Source organism: Ailuropoda melanoleuca, chromosome 13, assembly GCF_002007445.2.
Source record: "Ailuropoda melanoleuca isolate Jingjing chromosome 13, ASM200744v2, whole genome shotgun sequence".
NCBI lineage: Eukaryota > Metazoa > Chordata > Mammalia > Carnivora > Ursidae > Ailuropoda > Ailuropoda melanoleuca.
In genome coordinates this window covers 58059636-58076887 of record NC_048230.1, presented here as the reverse complement: position 1 = coordinate 58076887, position 17252 = coordinate 58059636, and the positions used below count along the sequence as shown (strand labels likewise).

The 17252-nt window shown below is 49.7% G+C and overlaps 1 long non-coding RNA gene across 1 annotated transcript; it reads left to right on the top strand.

Moving 5' to 3' along the window:
• The first annotated feature begins 3843 nt into the window (after positions 1-3843).
• On the top strand, positions 3844-12354 carry LOC117795459. Its single transcript, XR_004619491.1, has 3 exons — positions 3844-3946; positions 11519-11634; positions 11948-12354. It is a non-coding gene; the product is annotated as an uncharacterized LOC117795459 (long non-coding RNA).
• Positions 12355-17252: the final 4898 nt, after the last annotated feature.

The following is a 17252-nucleotide window of genomic DNA, read 5'->3' as shown; positions in this document are numbered from 1 at the left end:
TCTTCCTCTCCCACTCCCCCTGCTTGTGTTCCCTCTCTCGCTGGCTGTCTCTATCTCTGTCGAATAAATAAATAAATAAATCAAAAAAAAAAAAAAGAGCATACTGGCAGATACTGTAAGTGCCAGGCATTCTTTAGAATGTTCTAATGGTGGGGGAAAAAAGCTCAGCAATGCGGGAGCTCTGAAGTTCACCCCTTGACACATAAAATGTATGCTTTAATAACCACCGTGTATTAGTAAAGCTGTCCCATGGCTACTTGTGTTCAGGGAAGTGGCCAAACTATCTGCTACAAGCTTGAAGTGTTCTGTCCTGTCCGTGTCGTCAGGAGAAATAGGATGTTAATACAGGAAGGCGGAGTGCATTGGGCTGAGTGGACCACGGTGGGTCGTGTAGCCCCAGGTAAACAGCAGGAGGAGGAGTCCTGTGTCCCACAGCTGGCGATGCGCACAATGACAGCATCCAGACCACTGTCGTGGTCTATCGGTTCCATGGGGAAGCGGGGCCGTGCTGAGCAGAGTGGCTCAGGCGTGCCTGTCCAGGGGAGCAGGGGCCCGCACAGCAGAGAGAGGGGGAGGGCAGGAAGATGGCCTGCGGGGAGCCGACAGGTGAGCTGGGCTGGGCGGGGAAGGTCAAGGGAGGGGACCCTGGACAAAGGTCCAGGAAGTCTTGAGGGTCTAGCAGCATTAGGGTCCCTTGGCTGCAGTGACAGCGGCATAACTCAACATAGTTGATGTAGGGGGCAGCCCCATGGGGCGTCCTCGGGCGCAGGGAGGGCTGGCACCGGGCATGGAAAGGACACTTCTGGGGCCACGTGGGAGGTCTCGGCAGCAGCCACCGTGGGGCAGCCCGGTCCAGACACCGCCTCTGGAATCTACCACACGACCACCCTCAGTCTTTGGACTCGAAGGACACAGAACCACAGAGCCATTCGGAGCCATTGCAACCGCGTGAGGTCACAGCAGAGGATCGGGAGGCCCAAAGTCACGGGCTCAGCAAGTGGCCGAGGAAGGGTGTGCCTCCAAGCCACGGAGAGCCAGACTTAGGATTTTTCTACTGCAACAGAGTTTCCCTCACTTCAGGCATCCGGGAGCTACCTTCGTGACCATTATTATTTACACTATACTATTTCTTCTGTTTTTACGGGTTTTTTTTTTTTCAATCTATTGAACTTTTTATTCATAAGTATATGGCTAGTTTTACTTTGGTCTGACACATCAAATACTCTTTGCTATGAAAACAAGCACCATTCATCTGAGACGGATCCAAATAGTTTTTGGAGGTATGTGTGCTGCTGTTTTTGGAAAACGCTGTATCATAACCTGGGTATTTTTCTCGAAGGAGGATGAGGCAGACCGAGTATTTGTTCTGTTGAACAAAAGCTCTTTGTTTGTTTGAAGAAAAGCAAATCAACCAGGTCCCGAGTAGCTGGAAAAGGTGAGTGAGGGGGAGCTGGGGGGATGAGGTCCAGGAGGTAGGGGCGGGGCTGGATGGGGAGGGGTTTTCCTCTGAGGGAGTTGGGAGCCCCCGGAGTTTGGATAAAGGCAGGGGCGGCGGGGGGGGGGTCATGATCTGACTGAGATCCTGGCAGGNGCCACACTGTCCACAGGGACAAGCCCCAGCTGTCTGTGGCCTGCGGGGCAAGAGGAGGGGCTGCGGCGTACCTGGAGCTGGGTTGAACTTCATCCAGGGGTGGAGGCTGGCCAAGAGCTGTGGGTGTTGAGGACTGCCACCGCCCAGCACAGAGGAGGCAAGGAATCCATGTCCCAACGCTCTTTGAGCCTGTTCTCAATCTCTGGGCGGGGCTCACGCGACAGAATCCAGGGGGAGCTGAAGGCAGGGGTTCTGGGTGAGGCAGGCTCTGGGGGTCAGCCTCCCAGGGCACAGAGCCAGTGAGAAGGGCGGAGAACAGGCATGGAGAAGCAAGAGTGTAATCGGCATGTGAGATAGAAGGAGAGAGTGAATGAGAGAGGGGGACACCCCAGGAAGGCAGTCGGAAAAAGCCACTGTGAAGACACAGCTGAGGTAAGACACAGGTAACAGGGACATCTAGGGAGTGTCCCAAGGAGGGCCTTTGAGTGGGCGTGAGTGTGGGCAGGGGAGGGCCACAAGGGAACAGGTGCTTCTGGGCAGGGTGAGTGTGAGAAGCGAGGCCAGGGATAAAGTTGGAAAGTTAGGAAGATACTGGACCAGGTGAAGGGCCTTGGGGGCCATGGTGAAGAGCTTGGTTTTATCTCAGGTGTGGCTGGAGCCACTGGGGATTTTGAGCAAAGGAGGAACATGGTCCGGGAAAGGTTTGAACAGATGCCTGTGGCTGCCATGTGCTAAGTGCCCTGTAGGGGGCGAGATGGAGACAGAGGACCAGGGAGGAGGTTCCCACTAATCCAGGGGAGGGATGATGGCGCAGGGCCCAGGGTGGGACAGTGGAGGTGGAAGAAGGGGTCAGGTTGAGAATATATTTTGAAAGGAGAGCCAGTTGGCGTTGTTGCTGAATTGATAATGATGTGAAAGCGAAAGGAGTCAAGCACAAATCCAAGGTCATGCTACATAGATCTTATGGAGATGTGCTCGGAACATTAGAATTTATTAACTCTGATCAATTTACAATTAAGAGCATACTGGCAGATACTGTAAGTGCCAGGCATTTTTAGAATGTTCTAATGGTGGGGGAAAAAAGCTCAGCAATGCGGGAGCTCTGAAGTTCACCCCTTGACACATAAAATGTATGCTTTAATAACCACCGTGTATTAGTAAAGCTGTCCCATGGCTACTTGTGTTCAGGGAAGTGGCCAAACTATCTGCTACAAGCTTGAAGTGTTGTGTCCTGTCCGTGTCGTCAGGAGAAATAGGATGTTAATACAGGAAGGCGGAGTGCATTGGGCTGAGTGGACCACGGTGGGTCGTGTAGCCCCAGGTAAACAGCAGGAGGAGGAGTCCTGTGTCCCACAGCTGGCGATGCGCACAATGACAGCATCCAGACCACTGTCGTGGTCTATCGGTTCCATGGGGAAGCAGGGCCGTGCTGAGCAGAGTGGCTCAGGCGTGCCTGTCCAGGGGAGCAGGGGCCCGCACAGCAGAGAGAGGGGAGGGCAGGAAGATGGCCTGCGGGGAGCCGACAGGTGAGCTGGGCTGGGCGGGGAAGGTCAAGGGAGGGGACCCTGGACAAAGGTCCAGGAAGTCTTGAGGGTCTAGCAGCATTAGGGTCCCTTGGCTGCAGTGACAGCGGCATAACTCAACATAGTTGATGTAGGGGGCAGCCCCATGGGGCGTCCTCGGGCGCAGGGAGGGCTGGCACCGGGCATGGAAAGGACACTTCTGGGGCCACGTGGGAGGTCTCGGCAGCAGCCACCGTGGGGCAGCCCGGTCCAGACACCGCCTCTGGAATCTACCACACGACCACCCTCAGTCTTTGGACTCGAAGGACACAGAACCACAGAGCCATTCGGAGCCATTGCAACCGCGTGAGGTCACAGCAGAGGATCGGGAGGCCCAAAGTCACGGGCTCAGCAAGTGGCCGAGGAAGGGTGTGCCTCCAAGCCACGGAGAGCCAGACTTAGGATTTTTCTACTGCAACAGAGTTTCCCTCACTTCAGGCATCCGGGAGCTACCTTCGTGACCATTATTATTTACACTATACTATTTCTTCTGTTTTTACGGGTTTTTTTTTTTTCAATCTATTGAACTTTTTATTCATAAGTATATGGCTAGTTTTACTTTGGTCTGACACATCAAATACTCTTTGCTATGAAAACAAGCACCATTCATCTGAGACGGATCCAAATAGTTTTTGGAGGTATGTGTGCTGCTGTTTTTGGAAAACGCTGTATCATAACCTGGGTATTTTTCTCGAAGGAGGATGAGGCAGACCGAGTATTTGTTCTGTTGAACAAAAGCTCTTTGTTTGTTTGAAGAAAAGCAAATCAACCAGGTCCCGAGTAGCTGGAAAAGGTGAGTGAGGGGGAGCTGGGGGGATGAGGTCCAGGAGGTAGGGGCGGGGCTGGATGGGGAGGGGTTTTCCTCTGAGGGAGTTGGGAGCCCCCGGAGTTTGGATAAAGGCAGGGGCGGCGGGGGGGGGGTCATGATCTGACTGAGATCCTGGCAGGATCCATCCCGCAGTGGTGGGGACGATAGACTGTAGGGCCAAAGGCTCAAGCAGGGAGCCTGGGAGGCTGATGGTGGGCTGAACCAGATAGTGTTCGTGGAGGTGGAGAGAGCGGGTTGGGTCTGGGCCTATTTTGTAGGCTGTGATCTTTGCCTCGTCCTGTGTCGTTGGTCGTGAGCGTCCATTCTCAGACCCGAGGCAGATGGAGCGCTCCTGCTTGAGTTGGCTTTGTCACAGCTACAACATCTTCCCTGGGTTCGAGGGACTCAGGATGCTCCGTCCCTCCCATAAGTGAGTTTGTGAGTTTCAAGGTCAGGGACCTCCAGGCCCCTGTGGGTGGCGGGTCAGGGTGTTGGTGATCCCCCCATCCCCACCCCAGGGCAGACCTTGGCGCCGGTGCACCCACTGGGGATAGTCCCTAGGACCTTGGGAACCTTGGGACCGGGTGCGGGGTTGGGGGGGCAGGGAGATCCCAGAGCTCTAATCACTGGGCTTTTCCCCACTGCCCAGTATAAACTCGNCCACTGCCCAGTTTAAACTCACCACAGCGGATTCCCTTTCTAAGTCGGTGGAAGATTGATGACCTCATTATTTGTGGTACTCGGCAATAAGTCTGGGAGTTTCGGCTAAAGCGAGCACTTTCCCTGCGTCGTGTCTTTGCTAAGTGTTATTCATCATGTCCAATCACTCGTTCACCTCGGGGAGCCCCGGGCTGGGGGGGAGCAGCATCTCCCCGACTTGACATCATTTACTCCTTAAGTGCTGGGGGAGGGGACCGCACAGGAAGGGCCTGGGCTGGGAGGGCGGGTGGAGGCTCAAGGTGGGCTGGAGCGACAGAGGTCTCCACAAAGGCCAGAGAATGAACCAGAAGGGGGATTACGGGAGAGGCCTTGGGGCCTCAAAGCCCGGCCCTTTGCCAAGAAAGTCTCCCATGGAGGATAGGAGGTAACGCAGCGAAGAAAGGAAGAGAAACTGCCAACAAGTTCTCTGCCAAGGGAGCGTCGAAGATTTTAATTCAAGATGAAATGTGTTCTTGTTTGTGTACGACTAATTTCCCTCCCAAATGAAGGCTTTTGTCTGTCACTCGGGTGTTTCAATAGCAACCATATAATTAAGGTAGCGTGCGCCTCTCCGGTTCGCGAGGCGAGCTGTTCGCGTTAACATGTTGGGGAAGCAAATGTGGCTTGGGCTGCTTCCTGGGTCTAGGGAGGAAAAAAAAAACCACCAACAACAAAGAAAGGAAGAAAACACTTCCAAATAGAGACTTGGCTCCCGCAGGGATGACGTCATCTGGAAAATGTGAGCAGGGACCATCCCCATGAATGAAGAGCCCCCAGCTTCGGGGTCCCATTTGGGGAGCTGTGAAGAGGAGAATTCAGACGTGTGACTCTGGAAACTGGAGTCGGAAATTCACAGGCCTCCAGGGCCAGGTGGGAGTGTGCGTGTGGGGGCGTCGGGTGGGCTGTATTTTTTCACACCAGTGCATTTTGTTTGCATAGTAAATACATGGGTACATACTTCGATTCCACTCATACAAAAAAATGCACTCACATTTTTCCTGAACCATATGGATCTCTTAAATTAACTCCTTTTTTTTTTTTTTTGCTTTTAATACAGAGATGGTAAATTACTTCCCTACTGCAGCAAAACAAATTACCACTAATTAAATAGCTTAAGACAATATCCATTGATTATCTCACAGTTCTGGAAGTCAGAAGTCCGGTGTGACATAGCCGGGCTCTCTGTGAAGGGTTGTACCAGCGAAAATCTGGGTATCTCCGGGGGTGGTGGTTCTCATCAGCAACTTAGGGTTCTTTTTCAAGTTGGCTGGTTGTTGTTAGAGCTAATTTCCTTCTCGTGCCTTCCATGGGGACTTGGGCATCTTCAAGCCAGCCATAGCGGTCAAGTCCTTCTCACACTTTGAATACTCTATGCCTTCATCTTCTGCTTGTCAGGGCTCATAATCATGGGGGGGCAGGGGGATGCACCGGGTTAATCCAGGACCATCTCCCTATTGTAATGTCAGCTGATGAGTAATCTTAACTACACCGACGGAGCCCCTTTTCCATGCAATGGAATGTGATCATGGAAGTCACATCAGATGGTGGCGATTATGGGGTCCAACCCAACATTGAGATGATAAATGACTTCATACAAAAGGGCAAAAGATCCGAACAGACACTTCACCAAAAAGATACATGGATGGCAACGAAGGACATGAAAAGACGCTTAATGTCTTTGTCGATGCGATGCAAAATCATCAAGTGATACCGCTGTGCACCCAATAGTATCGCTGACATTAGAAAGGTTGACAAGACCAAGTGTTGGCAAGGATTTGGAACAGTGGAGCACTCCTCCATTACTGGTAGTAATTCAAATAGTACAGCCACTTTGTTCAAATAGTTTTACAGTGTCTTATAAAGCTAAATATACACTTACCATTGGATCTAATGATCTCACTCCTTAGTATTTATTCCAAAGAAATGAAAAGATCTGTCCACATAATGACTGGCACTCAGTTGTTTATAGCAGCTTTATTCATAAGAGCTCCAAATGGAAACAAGACAAATGCCGGTCAACAGATGCTAAGTGAAGAAGCCAGATACACAAAAAACTATGTACTGAATGATTCCATTTACATGCAATTCCATAAAATTCAAAACTGAGGAGACAAAGAGTAATGGTTCCCAGGGGCTGGTAGTGGGGGAAGAAATGGACTGGGAAGGGGCAGGAGGGAGCTTTTAGGTGGTGATGGGATGTTTTATATCACGATCGTTGTGATGGTTACACGACTGTTCACTTGTCAAAACTCAACAAATTGTTCACCTAAAATCGGTGAGTTTCACATATGCAAAGTCTATCTCAATAAAGCTGATTTTTATTTTTTATTTTATTTTAAGATGTATTTATTTATTTGAGAGAGAGAGAGAGTGCACAAGCATGGGGCTGGAGGGGCAGAGGGAGAGGGAGAGAGTCTTAAGCAGACTCCCTACTGAGCTCGGAGCCTGATGCCGGGCTTGATCTCATGACCCTGAGATCACAACCTGAGCCGAAACCAAGAGTCAGAAGCTTAACCATGTGCTCCACCCAGACACCCCTAAGGTTGATTTTTGAAAGCAAACTTTGTGTCATTACTGTTAATGGAAAATGAGTGTCACTTGCTAAAATAGCAGGCAATCGTGAAAAGAAATACATATATTTAAAAAGCATATGAAAAGAAAACAGAGATCCCAACTTTGAGACCTTCTGCTTCCAGGCTCAAAAGGCTGCAAAGTCTTGGTCATCTGAGGCACAGGGTCTCCTAAGCTCAAGTGGTTATTGGCAGAATTAATTTCCTTGTAGTTGCAAAACTCATGGCAGTTTACTTCTTCAGCACCAGCTGGAAAGCATCTCTCTGGCTTTGAATTTCTCCCTGCAGGGAGGTCCAGGGCTCTCTTTTAAATGGCTCCCTGAATTAGGTCAGGCCCAGGTAGGAGAATCTCCCTTTCGATTAACTCAGACTCAACTGATTAGGGACCTTAATGACACCTGCAAAATCCTTTTACCTTTGCTGTATAACGTAATGTAATCCTGAGAATGAAATCCCACTGTATTCACCAGTCCTACCCACACTCAAGGGGAGGACTGTATCCACTAAGATGTGTGTACACCCTGGGGTGGGGGTGGGGGGGTAGAAATCTTGGGTGGATCTCAGAATTTTGCCTATTACATAGACTTTTCATTTAAAAGGGTTTCTTCACTGGGAATTCTTTCCATCTTTCCCTCTTGCTGCCATCTTTGTTTGTCCAAGTCTTATTTATCCTCTGAGACCTGGCTCAGATTCCCTTCTCATTCACAACCTTCTTAAGGTCTTGGGCAGATAAAAGTTTGAGTTCACCTTCCTCTCTCTGAGTCCAGATGGTTTCCTCTTTGTCAGCATTGTAAGTGTAGACACACGTGTCTGCATTCACTTGAATGGGTCACATGGTCCATGTTGCCTGCTGTGGCTACTTTCGTCTCTTCCTCCCTCCCCCTCACATCTGCCAGCTCCATCAACACAGACAGCCTGCATGGAAAAACAAGACAGAACACAGCAAGTGCGTATCCTTCCATGGTTTTCTTTCTACTCATAGAATCCCATAATCCTATGAAGTGCGTCACACACACATGCACGCGTACAGGTATAAAGGCATTTTTTGGGAGGAGGATGGTCATTGTTGAAGGAAAACGGTATTACATAATAGACTTTTCTCTGCATCTTGATGTTCTCACTCCGTACTTTGTAGAAACACTTTCGAGTCATCTCGTATAACTCTAAGTTTAAGTTCGTTCTTTACACGGTGGTGCACTACGCCACGTATCGGATATACTTGCAAAGTTCTCAGCCGCTTCTCCAGAAACGGGAATTTGCTTTGCTTCTGGTTCTGTGCCATTTGAACAATGCTCCACTAAGTGCTTCTGTCCACGCAGGTGCAAACAGGATGGATTTCCAGCTGCTCAAGAGCTGGGTGTAAACACAGCGTGTTTGCGCTTGTTAAATTTTATTAAATGTCGCCAAATTACATTCAGAAAAGACTGTACTATTCCACATTTCTGCTGGAGTACAGGAGGGTACGCTTGCCCCATGGCCCAGCCAGCAGCAGGATTTATGGCCCTTCTAAATGTCTGTCAGTCTTATAGGGATGGTCACAACTCAGAGTTGAATATGAAATTTCCTGACTACTGGTGAATTCAAACATCTTCTCCTCACTTTTTCCCCTTTTCTTGGCTGTTTTTATCCCTTTCTTTTTCTTCTCTTTCTTTTTTTCCTTTCCTTGTTCTAATATTGGTATTTGCTCTTTTGGGAGTGGTCTCTTTATAACCTTTGCTCCTTTTCCTGGTTACTTGGTAAGAGCAGCCTGTAAACCAAAAAATCAGTCCTTTATCTACTATTTGCTTTACAAATAATTCTACAGACTTACAGTTTGCATGTAGATTTTATTTATGTAATCTTATGATGTGTAAAACTTTAATATTCAACTATGTCTATTTTTTCTTTTATTCCTCAGAGTTCCCATCCTTAATTTACGAGCTCTCTCCAACTACTGTATTGTGTTCGAATGGTCCTAGATTTTCTTGTAAACTTCTTATTTTATTTTTTATAATTAAGTCTTAATAAGGCACTAGAATTTAATTTTATATAATGCACGGGATGGGATCCATTTTAACTTTAATTTTCCTGCAAACAGGAAACCATTTGTGTTGGCACGGTTTGTTAAACAGCTTGTTCTTGACCAAGTGAATCGAACCAGCCTTTTAATCTTATGTTGCTCAGTGGTTTCTTGGGGGCTCAGCCAGGAAAACCAGGCTTTCCAGAGCCTTGCATTTGGTTTTGTCCACAAGATGGTAAATCTTGGGCGCAAACTTTTGTTTTCTCTTTCACTAGCTTGAGAACACAGAGCAAACTGGAGTGTCTCTGCTTTATTTGGTTATCTGTTCATTTGATGTTAGCTGGCATCTATTATGTGCTAGGCTGAAAAAAAATGTCTATTCTCTCTATTCTCTGTGTTTTTCTTTTGGTTGAATATGAGATATGACAAGCATGGGAGGAGTATTACTCAGCCATCAAAAAGAATGAAATCAACCATTTGTAGTGACCTGGATGGAATTAGAGGGTATTATGCTAAGCGAAATAAGTCGGTCAGAGAAAGACAAATGCCGTAGGACTTCACTCATTTGTAGAACTTAGGAAACAAAACAGATGAACATGTGGGAAGAGAAAAAAGAAAGAAGGAGAAAGGGAGAGGCAAACAATAGGAAACTTAATGAAAGAGAATAAACGGAAGGCAGCTGGAGGGGAGGAAGTGGGGGGATGGGGTAACTGGGTGACAGGCATTAAGGAGGACACGTGATGTGATGAACACTGGGTGTTGAAAGCAACTGATGAATCACTGAATTCTACTCCCGAAACCAGTATTACACTGTATGTTAACTAACTAGAATTTAAATAAAAATTTGGGGAAAACATTAAAAAAAAGTAATTTTAAAAGTAAAAAAACCCCAAAACCCCCCCAAAAAGTCAAGCACCAGGGAGGCCCTTGTCAACCAGGGAGAATAGTCCTTTCAAGGAAATGTACCAAAGACAGGGACTCCAATGCTTCAAATAACGAGGACAGGTCCGGTGGAAATTGTTTGAGGCTCTAACTTTGAAAGTCAAGTGAAACGTTTCAAAGGAAGTGCATTTTCTTATGATGCTCTCATTGCAATCACTCACTGATATTTAGAACAGAGAATGAGGAAAGTACTGATTTGGGGGTGTCATTTTCCTATAACCCTCCTGCACCTCCCACTGCATGTTCACAGTTCCAACAAAGGAAGTTTTGTTTTTGCAAAATACCTCCGGGCTCATGGATTTCCCCCAAGGGATTCTTCACTCTTTCTTACACAAAGAGTTCTCCTTAAAAGCACCCATCCGCTGGTCTCCTGTTCACTGGTCTCACTGCCCTGTCCTCAGGCGTCAACTGGTTTTGTGAGCTGTTCTCACTCACGTCACTTTTAGGAAATTCACGGAAAGCCTGGAGCTGTTGCAGGATGTGCTTTTTCACTTGGCGATTGGTTTTCATTTACTTGCATTCCGTGGGCAGATTCAGGGACACGTGCCTGTGAGGACATGGGGTGGCTGATGGGGGGGAGACAGGTGCTGGTGGGAACCTGATTTTGGAGATTAAGGTTATCAGTGGTCAGGTAGTAAGTGGACACTTTTGGATTGTGGTGACCTTGACTCTTTGCGACTTGGTAGTAACTCTGGGGACTCAGTTCAGATTATGTCGAGGAGGATTTTTTTCTATAAGCAACTATCATCTACGAGAAATTTCGGTGGAGTGATTTGGCTGTTCCAAGAAAAGGGACATTCCTGTCCAGTTGGGAAGCTCATGAGGATGTGGTGTTGGGGGGTTTCTTGGGATGGCAAGAGCAGGCTAAATGGTCCTTGAAGGATGAGTGGGATGTGGACGGGCAGAAGTGCTGGAAGGGCATTCTAGCTAAAGGGAACAGCGCAAGCAAATGCACTGAGCTTGCCATTTCCTAGCCTTGCTCTGTGCAGAGCCCTTTACACGGGGGACAGGGTCCAGTTCCCTGTGGCCTCCTCTGCCCCCTAATCTCTTCTTGGGGTTCCCCTCACTCCTGTCACACTAGCTCTTCCCGGGACAGGCCCAGTGCTCCCTCCCTTAGGTCTTCACCTTTGCTTTGTTCTTCCCTGTTCTTTACCCAGACGTCCACCGCTGCTCCCTCACCTCTGGGGCACCTGCTCCAATGTCACCTTCTCCATGGGCTCCTTCTCCATGACTGCCCTCCTCCTCATGACCACCCCACCCCTGCCCGGCTCCACGTTTCTCCGGGCCTACTCACCACCACCTGATGACTTTATGCCTCACATAGAGCCTTATGCTGGATTCTTCCAGAAGCCGACCCTGAGACTGCGTGTGAGTACAGCAGTTTATCTGGAGGAGACCCAGGGAGCTTTGCAGGAGAGCGGGAAAAGGAGATGGGAAGGAAAAGGATTATCGCATCAACCCTGGTGAGTCATGAGCAGGTGCCCACGGTGGGACGCTGGGCTCAGTCCCTCTGGGGTCCTGTGGGAGACAGTGTGGGACAGGACTCGGGGGGACGTGTCACCAGCTCCCGTCTGGCCCTTGCTGAGGGCTGTTTCCCAGGATGTCGGCTCCCAGTCACGTGGGTTCCTGCAGCTGGCGGCCTCCACGGGAGAGCCTCAGGGGGAGAAAGAAGACCCGAGGGGCAAGTGTCAAGGAATGAGTGGACAGATGGCATTGGTTGTGGGCTGTGCTCGCTGTCCCAGGCTGTCACTGCTTGTCGTGTGTCTCCCTCCATAGATCTGGAGCTCCTGGAGCTGGGTCTCTGCTGCGTGCCCGGGGGCCTCCACCGCGCCTGGCGCATCGCTGGCCCTCCTGAGATGTGGATGGAACGAAGGACCGAAGCCTTAGAATCCCACTCTCGCGCTGCTGAGCCGGACGTCTGCAGCCCTCGAAGAGCCCGGAGGCTGCGCCAGTGCCCCAACTCCAGCACTTGGCAGATGTCTGCCGTGGCTTTCTTGCTGGTTCCTAAGCTGCCGCTGCTGTTGGCAGCCAAGCTGGGTCTCAGCGTCAGAGGGGCTTGGACGGACCTGCCGTTAGAACCTCCTTGTCCTGCGGGCGCTGGGCTGCCGCCCCCGGAGAGACGCCCCTGATGTTGTCTCAGCCACGGATCCTGATGGCAGCCGCCACGGTGATTGCCCCAACGACCTTGGCCGTGTTGCTTGTGGGGGTGGCCAGGAGCCCACCCCTCCTGAATGCACCCCTCGAAGGAGAGATTTGTTTGGAACCAGACCACCTGGTTTGCTCAGGAGAAGAAAACAATAAATATATGTATTTCTCTTTTCTCCCTTTGGTGGAGAAGTTGCAATCATCTGGAAATCATATGGGGACGGTCCGAATGCCGAGACCCCATAGACACAGATTCCTGGGCTCTGCCTCCAGGCTTGAAGGCCAAGGTTCCTTCTCTGCATCTGTGGTACCAGCCCAGGGCCGTGCACAAGGTAGAGCTCAGAGCAAGGGGTGCCTGTGACCCACCGCCCAGGTGAGGTCACAGGGGACACGGGCCACTGGCCTGTAGGATGTCCCATAGTCGGGATGAGTGTGACTGTTCCCCGATAGATTTAGGCCAGATGTTATGCTGGGATTGCTAGAGAGGAAGGGTCCCCCTCAGGATATCAGGTTTGAGTCCTTGGTTGAGGTGGTGTTCACCAGATTTCTCTGTTGCGAGGACACTTCCCCCTTTGTAACTGCTAATAGCATGTGGGGTGACACTTTGGGGCCATGTGGGCATCCAAACTTTCCTCCAAATCTTTCCCCCAGTGGTTTTGGCGTTCACCGACGGTCTGTACCTGAGTCTGATGGCTGCACGTGGTGATTTTCTACCCCTGTCATGCCTTGTGCATTTATTAGCTTCCCTTCTTCTATGAAGAACCGTCTCTTCTAATCACCCATGTCAATGTCATCAAGGACTCATGGGTTCTTTTTTTTTTTTTTTAACAACGCGTATTCACATCCATTACCATAATTGTTTTATGAGCAAATATTCCTAGATTCCAGTTTCCGTTTCCTTGATTTGTCTCATCATCCTTTGAGGACTTCCTGGCTTTCTGGTACAAGATAAAAATCTTCAAAAAAAAAAGGCAAAATCATGAAAGACAGAAAGGCAGGTCATTGTTGTTTGAGCCAAGTCAACCAAAAGCAATACACAATCATTTAGAATTAAGGGAAAAAAGTTCCAAATTTGGACTATACTTCAAACTGCATTTTTGCGATCACCTTAAATGTTACAAGGGTAGATAGGGTTTGGACACTTTGTAGGAGATCATTTTTAAATGACGTGCACACTGAAGGGTTTAGGTATGAAATATCATATTTGCATCATACTCTCAAGGGATTTGGTCAAAAAAAAAAAAAAGAAGGAAAAAAATCCAGACCCATTTTATAAATAATGCACATAGAGACAGAAGCAGGCATGGCGCGGTGTTAAGCAGCTGGGGATTGAGATAAAGGGGATGTGGTATGGATATGCTCACCGTCCTACACTTTAAAACGTTCCCGTAGCTTTGACATTTTAAAAACAGTCAGTTGGTAGGGGCGCCTTGGTGGCACAGCGGTTAAGCGTCTGCCTTCGGCTCAGGGCGTGATCCCGGCGTTATAGGATCGAGCCCCACGTCAGGCTCCTCCACTATGAGCCTGCTTCTTCCTCTCCTACTCCCCCTGCTTGTGTTCCCTCTCTCGCTGGCTGTCTCTATCTCTGTCTTATAAATAAATAAAATCTTTAAGAAAAAAATAAAAATAGTCAGTTGGGGAAAACAAAAATAAAATCAAATAAATCAGACAGAGAACAGGAATTGGGCAGAGACAAGCCTTCGGCCCTTTGGCTGCCCTGTAAAAAGAGCTCCTATCACCGCTGTCTCTGTGTGACAGGAGGAATCTATACACCATTTGCTTTTACCAACTAAAGGTTCACTGTAGACAGATTTGAAGAGCAATTGTCTCTCTGTCACTCAGGAGAAGGATAATAAGACAACGGAGGAGGCAGGGAGGGAAGGAAACAAAGAAGGATGAAGGAGGAAGGAGGGATGGGAGGCAGGAATGGAAGGATCAGGATGTCTGAGCCAGGCGCTATGCTAGGTACTTTCTTCGATTTCTAACATCTTCTATTTCTATTCATCTGTTTCTAACAACAGCCTTTAAAAGACAAGAAAATTGCGGCTTAGAGGAGTCAAAAATTGTCTCGTGGGCACAACATAAAAACTGGTCATCTCGGATAATAATGTCCAGGAGAGAAATATGCTTAAATCAATTAGTCATAAGGAGAGTGAGTCAAAAGCTCCCTGAACATCGAGATTGTTCACATCCTGACTGTAGAGGCCACTTTTAGGCAACAGGCTTGAGCGAGGGAAGGTAGAAAGGGCCCATGGTCACCCTCTGGCAGAATCCAGACAGACCCATCAGGCGACCCCCCTCAAAATATCCATAGGCCCTAACTGACCCACGGGCTACTTACAACCAGGCACAGTTACCAGAAAATGCCGAACGTCCCCATACCTCCTCACCTCCCCCCTAGAAATACAGCCCCCACCCACTCTCTCGGGGCGACTGTCTCTCCTTTGCTGACCTGGCCACTGCTCTCCTGTGCTGTGTTCCATAAACTGCCATCCCCTGCCTCAGGTGAGCCCTTTCACCCCGTCCTTCCCCATCCGCTCTGCAGAGACACCACACTGACCACGGTTTACCTGCTTTTCAAAGAGAGCTTTGCAGCAGGAGGGGCTGAGTCCTTTGGGCTGAAGCTGGAAAAGCCACCTGGACCTCTCCTCTCAGCTGCATCTTGGCCCAGAGGGCGAGTCTGGGAAAGCAGGTGCCGTCCCCCTCTGCCTGGTACCTGTTCCGAGGAAGCCCCGGCCCCCCTCCCCAGCAGGTGGCCCACCCCTGTCTTCACAGGAGGGAGGGAGGCCGCTGGGGACATGGGGGCGGTGGGGCGGGTCAGGGTGCAGCCTCTGGACCCCGGGCCTGCGCCCCGCGGGAGTCACGGCTCCACGGGCAGAAACTAAGCGGCTTCCTCCTCCATTGGAAGAGCTCACGAGGCATGCGGGCTTCTGCCTTCCGACCCACGATGCAGGGGCAGGCATGTGAAAAGTAGGATATTTTATTGAGGGTGAATGGGTGGGTACATCCACCCCTCCCCAGCCCGCCCCCTTCCATGCCCTGCAGTCCGGGAAGGAAAGGACACGATTGCTAAGACCCTTTCTGATTGCACTAGGGGAGAGATTTAAGCAAATTAGCCAATTAAGGCGCTCCGCTAACTACATTCCACATTCAGGCAGTTCGCTGTTTACTTCCCACATGGACAAGGAAACTAAAAAAGGAACCAAATCAACATCTCAGGAGGAAAAATATCTTTGATGAACGAATCAAAATGAAGGATTTCTTGATTATCGAAAGCATCTGAAATGATTCTCACTCCAAGGTCGAGAGCCAGCGGCCCTTCCCAGACCAGTTTCTGTGGTTCCTTCTGGAAGGTGCTGAGGAGAGAAGTGGTCTCAGCACAGCAGTTTCGGGGTTCACGATGCCCTGAAGTGGGGGAAAGGAGAAAGCTGGGGTCTGGACACTGGGGACAGAGCCCGAATTGGAACACAGGGTTTCCACCCAGAAGTCAGGCTTGTGCCAGGTCTGTGACCCCAGGGGCGCGTTGGTCCCCTGGTGCTTTAGGAGAAAATGGCCCTGATTTGTAGCCGTTGCTGGTTTCTGTGGTGTAAATTCCCCGCCAGGCCGATGCCAAGCTAGCAGGTAGTGAACTTCCTGAACATTCCACAGTCGGCTTGCAGAGCTACTGTCCTCTGCACACAGTGGGTGCGAGTGACCAGGCGGGTCCCTCTAGGGGGTCTCCTGGCAGATGTCAGGGTGGGGGCCACCATGGGGCTGTGGAGGGCGTGCACATCTCAGCCCACAGCCACGAGCGATCCTTGCTGCAGGGTCACAGGGGAACTAGTGGAATTCAGGCCAGTCAACACTGGAGGAGAGAAGCCCGTGGGCCGAGGATCGGCANAGACGGGCAGGCTCTCCGGGACAGAGCCCACCCTGAGGGACTAGGAGAGGCCCTGGGGAGGCTCCAGAACCCTGAGGCTGCTTGGGAAGGAACCTGGAGGGAAGGGTAGTGCATGTGCTACTATTCTGTCAGTAAATTATGCAAAGAAATTAATGCTTAATGATTCTTCTTGATTACTCTAAGAATTAGGGCGCACCTGCCACTAACACCTAGAAGTTGTTAAATATGTGATAAAAACTTATTTTTCCGTCAAATTTAGCTCCATTTTTCTAGATAAAGCCTTTGTTCAGAAGACGTGATTGAGAACAGGAACTCACTCCCCTGCCAGTTACTAGCTGGGCAAACTTCCTGCCTCAGTGTCCTCATCTATGAAATGGGTTGATAATAACAGTATCTATGGTGTGGAGGACTGAGTGCTTCAATGTATATGGATTCCTGACAAGAGCACTGGCCTGAAGTAGGTCCCAGGTAAATTTTGGTTAAATACGTCACAAACGTTTGCTGTGAAACTTTGGTACCCAAATTAACTGGATTTGCCTAAAATTGCCATTTTATCTGTTTGGTTCATCCTCACATAATAAAGACCTCGTGTCATCATGTGTGGTCCTTGCTGGAAGGAAGGCATGTGGCATCATGAGAGGTGCTTTGGGGGACCAGACGTTGACCTAGTCCAGGGTGTGGGCTGTCATCAGACAGAAGAGACACAAAAGTGTCCCCCAAGGAGGTGAAATTTCATCTGAGACCAGCAGGTGGGCTGCAGGTAACTAGGAGAGGGATTGGGGGTGGGGTAGATACTCCAAGAGAAGGGAACAGCACGTGCAAAGGCTCTGAGGTGCCAGGTGTGCCCAAGGTCAGAGGAGAGACCAGTATGGCCAGGACCCTGTGGACACTGTGAGTGTTGGGTGGTGGGTCTGGTGAGGGGCAAGGACCCGGGGGAGTTTGGGTTCCGTCTTAAGAGCTGAGGGCCCTCTAGAAGGCTTGAAGTAGGGATGTGGCTGGGATCAGATTGGCCTATTTGGATGTTCCCAGTTATAATGGATGCTTTCCTGGTCTGGG